Here is a 6,641-nt window from a genome sequence, read left to right as displayed (position 1 = left end):
AGCATTCAAGGGATATACCCCTGCCACTTGTGTCTCTTATGAAATGGGATAATTGGAAGTCCTTTTCCTTTGCCAGGATTTGGGAGGGTTTTTGCCTGTGGTTCTTCACGTGGGAATCCACTTGTTGCAGTGACAATGAACTACATTGAGTAGCAAATCTTATGTTTGCTTTCCATTTTTCACATGGTGCACCACTTGTCATGGTGACAATGAACTACTCAGAGACCAGATGAAATTCTCTAAGAGTCCAAAGGGAGACAATAGCCCTGGTCAGCAGGACAGAGAACTGAAGCCCTGTCCCAATATTTACTCAGATATTTTTAGCCAGTGCAAATAACTCAAGGAATCAGGCAAAAGTTTACAGGGGGTGAAGTAAAGGACAAGGAACATGCTGACTTCTAATCTCTGTTCTGAGAGCCTAAATATTTTCTGATACTCAGTCTTATCTTGCTGTTTTACTGTTTCCAGCACACACTATTTTCAGTATGTGTCAGAGAGACCCCTGGACTCTTGTCTGCTCAGGGATTTTCCCCTAGAGCACTCTACTGTCTCTAGTTCTTGTCCTAACTGCATATTTTCAGTGCATATTTCTATAAGAAATCAATTCAAACTTAAAAAGATAAGGCCCTATATGCACCAAAAACTATAAGAAATAACATAGCTTCAGAATATATGATTTTCCTTTTTCACAAGAGATTTGCACAGACAGCTTTGATTAATATAACATACATCTACATGGTTTTAATGTAAAGATGATGAGTTATATGCATAAAATAAATGTGTCATTGCTAGTTGAGGCAATGATAAAGAATGTCATGGAGGATCATTGTTTACATGTCTTTCAAATAAGTCACCCATGTCTTTTTCTAATAAGCAATACCTTATTTTCTGGATTCTTATGACCATTAACACATTTCAGTTAATTCAAATCTTCCAAATATATTTGAATTGAATACCAGAGATTAGGTCATTCAGTGCATTTATATAGCTCTGCTTCTTTTCATGGCCAAATCACACATAGAATTTAAAATTAATATTTTTATAAATAATTATCCCTAATTGTCAATAAGACAGGTAGTAACAAGTGTTGGTGCAGCTGTGAAGAAAAAGGAACCCTCATCCACTGTTGGTGGGAATGTAAAGTAGTGCAACCATTATGGAAGAAAGTATGGTGGTTCCTCAAAAAATTAAAAATACAACTACCATATGACCTAGCAATACCTCTACTGGGTATATACCCCCAAAACTCAAAAACATTGCTACATGAAGACACATGCAGCCCCATGTTCATTGTAGCATTGTTCACAGTGGCCAAGATGTGGAAATAACCAAATAGCCCTTCAATAGATGATTGGATAAAGAAGAGATGGTACATATACACTATGGAATACTACTCAGCCATAAGAAATGATGACATCAGATCATTTACAATAACAATAGACCTCGATAACATTATACATTGTGAAATAAGTAAATCAGAAAAAAATAAGAACTATATATTTTGATACATAGGTGGGAAATAAAAATGAGACCCAGGGACATGGACAAGAGTGTGGTGGATACCGGGGGGCGGGGAGGAGGGGAGAAGGGAAAGAAGGAAGGAGTGGGGGATGGGAGGGGCACAAAGAAAACCAGATAGAGGGTGATGGAAGACAATTTGACTTTGGGTGAGGGGTATGCAACATAATCAAATGTCAAAATAACCTGGAGATATTTTCTCTGAAACTATGTACCCTGATTGATCAGTGTCACCCCATCAAAATTAATTAAAAAAAAAAGAAAATTTAGGCTACAGAACTTTTAACGAAGTCAAAAATAGCAAACCTAGTGCTTTAGAGTATACAACATGTACATTAAAAAGACATTGTTATCTCAACATTTACCCCATTTATCAATAACTGTTTAAAGTTTTGTTTTAATTCCTAGTAAAGAAATAAGTTACAAATAGCAGATTTGCCAACACAAAAGTTTTGTAGATCAACGTTTTGCAAACTGAAAGTGGAAACCCATATATGAGTCATGAGATAAGTTAAATGGGCTATAAACAGCAATTTTATAAAAATGAAACAACAAAAGATGTCAGCAAGCATTGTACATATTAAAAGGTAGTTTCATTAAAATATTTTTCAAAGTGTGTGTGTGTGTGTGTGTGTGTAGTTACAGAGTCTCTATGTAAATTTTGTTTCTTATTATTTTTACCATATGCAAAAATATAAACAAGTTTGAAAACCACTGGTCTAAATATATCAAGCAGGTTCCATTATCCATATATTCAAAACTAGGGAAATTTGACAAATGTGACATTACTGTCATGGCAAGGTAGTTTTTATTCTTTTTTTGTGTGTGTGAGAGAGAGAGAGAGAGAGAGAGACAGAGACAGGAAGAAAAACATAGAGAAGGACAGACAGGCAGAAAATGAGAGAGATTAGAAGGATCAATTCTTTATTGCAGCCCTTAGTTTTTCTTGACTACTTTCTCATATGTGCCTTGACTGGGAGGCTATAGCAGAAAGAAAAACCCCTTGCTTAAGCCAGCGACCATGGGCTTAAATCAGCAACCATGGGGTCATGTCTATGATCTTATATTAAAGCCAACGACCCTGCATTGAAGCTTCTGAGCTTGCACTCAAGCCTGGTAAGCCTGTGCTCAAGCTGCTAACCTCAAAGTTTTGAACCCAGTTTGATGCTCTATCCACTGCACCACCATCTGTTCAAGCGGCAAGGTGGTTTTTGTAAACATCTTTCAGGCTTGCTCCTGTTCATTTTGAGAACAGGAACCAAACAATAAAAGTGAACATAAGGTGGATGTGCTCCACAGGTACCATGTTAGTTCTAAATAGTCAAAAGATAATTGTCACAACTTTTTATAATTACGTTTATTGGGGTGACAATTAACGAGATTACATAACTTTCAAGTGTACATTTCTATCATGCATCATCTATATATTACATTGTGTGCCCAACAACTAAAACCAAATAATTTTCTGTCACCATCTATTTGTCTGCCTTTACTGTTAAATTCTCCCCCAACCTCTTCCCTCAGTAACCACCATATTGTTGTCTGTGTTTCAGTTTGTTTTATATCCAACATATGAGTAAAATTCCATAGTTCTTTGCTTTTTCTGAATGATTTATTTTGCTTGGCATAATATTCTCAAGGTTCATCTATATTGTCACAAATAACATATTTCATCTTTTCTTATGGATGAGTATTATTCTACAGTATATATGTACCACATCTACTTTATCAAATCATCTATCAAAGGATACTTTGATTGTTCCATATCTTGGTCACTGTAAATAATGCTGCAATGAATATAAGGGTGCTTGTATCTTTACAAATATATGTTTTCAAATTTTTCAGGTAGGAGCCCAGAAGAAATGTTTCTGGGTCTAATGGTAATTCTATTGTTAATTTTACAAGAAATCTTCAGTCTTTTTTTATACAGTGTGTCCGTAAAGTCATGGTGTACTTTTGACCAGTCACAAGAAAGCAACAAAAAAAGATAGAAATGTGAAATCTGCACCAAATAAAAGGAAAACCCTCCCAGTTTCTGCAGGATGATGTGGCAGCATGTGTGCATGCGCAGATGATGATGTAATACCATGTATACAGCGGAGCAGCCCATGGCCATGCCAGTCAAGATGTGAATGGTACAGAGGAAAGTTCAGTGTGTTCTGTGGCTTGCTAAATTCATATCCGTGACCAAAATGCAACATGAATATCGGTGCGTTTATAACAAAGCACCACCACATAGGAATAACATTACTTGGTTAAAAATAGCGCTGCCCACATGGAGACTGTTGCCCAGGTGATATTAATGTGTGTTGGGAGCTGGCTGTGGGCAGGCAGAATCCTTGTAGCCTGGGGCTTGGTTTTGGGATTAAGCCTTTCCCACCCTTTTTGATGTGGGGTGGTACAATCCCATCATGTCTCTGATAAGTGACTTTGTATTAGAGACTTCCCTATTTTGTATATTGGATTAAAGGTTTTGATTTCTACACTATAAAATGGGGGCAGAACAGGAGCTTGCTCTCGGTTCCTGAGATTATCATTAGAGAAGAGAGCAGAGCAGAGACAGGCCACATGGAGGAGGCCAGGAGAAGCAGCCAAGATGGCGGAGTGCTGAGTGAGAAGCCAGTTAGTACAGAGTTTGTGCAGGGAGAAGGAAGGAGATGGGGAACAGAGGTGAATAAGTCTGGTGAGCTAGAAACCTTTGATTCTAGGAAACTTGGATAAGTCTGTAGCTTTGTGAGCACTGAATGTGAGTGGGTTTTGGAGCCCAGTGTGTGTTTTTTGCTTGCCCGCCGGGTGCAAGCTAGGATTAAAGACTATGGCTCACCAGTTTTTGGCTCCATTGTTTCTTTACCGACTGTCCGAATCCAATGCGAACCTGCATGGGCCAGGCAGCTATGATAGTGGCCGCAGCCACTGGCTTTACAGTGGGATACGCAGTTGAAGGAAACCGGCAGTTTGGTGGAGAAACCCTGTTCTGGTAGGCCATCAGTCAGTGACGAGTCTATAGACACTATACGGGATAGCTACCTAAGGAGCCCTAAAAAATCTGTGCGTGAGCCCACATCAAACTGCACGGAATAGTTATGAAACTGGGAGAGTTTTTCTTTTATTTGGTGCAGATTTCACATTTCTATCGTCTTTTGTTGCTTTCCTGTGACCGGTCAAAAGTGCACCATGACTTTACGGACACATTGTAGTGGTACTACCAGTTTACATTCCCGCTAGCTGTGAATAAGCCTTCTTTTTCTCCACAACCTCTCCAATACTTCTTATTACTTGTTGATAATAATCACTCTAACAAGAGTGAGGGGGTATCCCATTTCAGTTTTGATTTTCACTCTCCTAACTGTGTAGTGGAGCATTTTTTCATATATCTGTTGGCCTTTTGTATGTCTTCTTGGGAGGAGTGTCTGTTTAGATTTTTTGCCTATTTTTTTATTGGATTGATTGGTCTTAAATTGTATGAGTTTTTTAAAATATATTTTGTATATTAACTCCTTTTGGAGCTGTTGTTTACAAATATCTTTTTCAATTTATTTTGTTGTTTTTTTGCTTTGGTGGCTGTTTCTTTTGTTGTGCAGAAGTAGTTCAGTTTCATATAGTTTCATTCATTTATTTTTGCCTTTACTTCATTTGCCTTTGGGGTCAAATTCAAAAAATCTTCTCTAAGATCAAAATCAATATATATACTTCCTATAATTTCTTCTGTGTAACTTACTGTTTCATTCTTATATTTGAATTGATCCAGATCAGCTCTTTGATCTATTTTTAACTAATTATTGTACATTGAGACAAACTGTAGTCTAGTTTTTTTTTTCTTTTGCATGTAGCTTTCCAATTTTCTAAGCACCATTTATTCAAAAAGCTTTCTTTTCTCTATTGTGTTGACAATATACATGTGGTTTTACTTCTGTATTTTCAGATTGGTTCTACTGATCTGTGTGTCTATTTTTCTGCCAATACCATGATATTTTGATTATTGTTGCTCTGTACTGTAAATTGAAGTGAGCTTCATTTTATTTTGACAATACTGACTTGACCATTTGGGGTCATTTGTGGTTTTATACAATCTGATGTTTTTTGTCTTTTTTTGTTGTTGTTCTATTTCTTTTAAAAACGCCATTGGCATTTGTTGGAGATTGCACTAAAATAAATATTACTTTGGTAATATAGCCAATTTAGCTATATTGACTTTTCCAATCTATGAAAACAAAATATTTTTCCATTTTATTGTGTCTTTTACACTTTTTTAAAAAGGGTTTGTAGTTTTCAGTATATACATCCTTTACATCTTTTGTCAATTTTATGTCTTTGTATTTCTTTTGGTTGAAAGTAAAAAATGAATTGTTAATTTATTTTCTTCTCTTTTTTTGAACTTTCATTATTATTATATTTATATAATAAAACTGAATTTTTTACATTGGTTTTGTATCTTGAAAGTTTACTGTATTTGTTTATAGTAGTTTTTATTTTTATATATAACTGGATGAAAAGTGAATGAAGTCCCTCACTACCACAAATTATACACTCAAGTTTCCCACATTTGGAGAAATCTGAGAAGACAGCACATCTGGAGTGCAATGGATAAACCTCACCCTTGGAAACCACCTTCATGATTGTGGTATCTCCCCTGTCAGGTAAGTATTGGTTCTAATAGTGTTTTGTTTTTTTCTTTTGTGTGTGTGTATGTGTGTGTGTGTGTGTGTGTGTGTGTGTGTGTGTGTGAAACTTCTAGGAATTTCTATATAAAGAATCATGTCATCTGCAAAAGGTGACAGTTTTCTTTTTGCATTCCCAAATTGGATGCCTTCTATTTCTTTTTGTTGCCTTATTGTTTTGGCCAGGTGTTCCAGTATTATGTTACATAAGAGTGGTGGGAGTAAATATTCATGTTTTGTTTCTGATTTTAAAAGAAAAACTTTCAGTTTTTACTATTCAGTATAATATTGACTGAGGGTTGATCATATATGACCTGAATTTTGTTGTATTTTTTTCTATTCTTATTATATTGAAAATTTAATCATAAATGTAAGTTGTATCTTAACTAATACTTTTTCTGAATCTATTACAATATCATATGAATTTTACCCTTTCTTTGTTGATGAGATGTATTGTAATTTCAC

The 6,641-nt window shown here is 35.8% G+C and overlaps 1 pseudogene; it reads right to left on the bottom strand.

Annotated features, from left to right (window-relative positions):
• Positions 1-6,008: 6,008 nt before the first annotated feature.
• On the bottom strand, positions 6,009-6,163 carry LOC136386538 (U1 spliceosomal RNA; annotated as a pseudogene).
• Between the last annotated feature and the right edge of the window lie 478 nt (positions 6,164-6,641).

Source organism: Saccopteryx leptura, chromosome X (genome assembly GCF_036850995.1).
Source record: "Saccopteryx leptura isolate mSacLep1 chromosome X, mSacLep1_pri_phased_curated, whole genome shotgun sequence".
Taxonomy (NCBI): Eukaryota; Metazoa; Chordata; class Mammalia; order Chiroptera; family Emballonuridae; genus Saccopteryx; species Saccopteryx leptura.
This window is presented reverse-complemented; position numbering and strand designations above follow the sequence as displayed.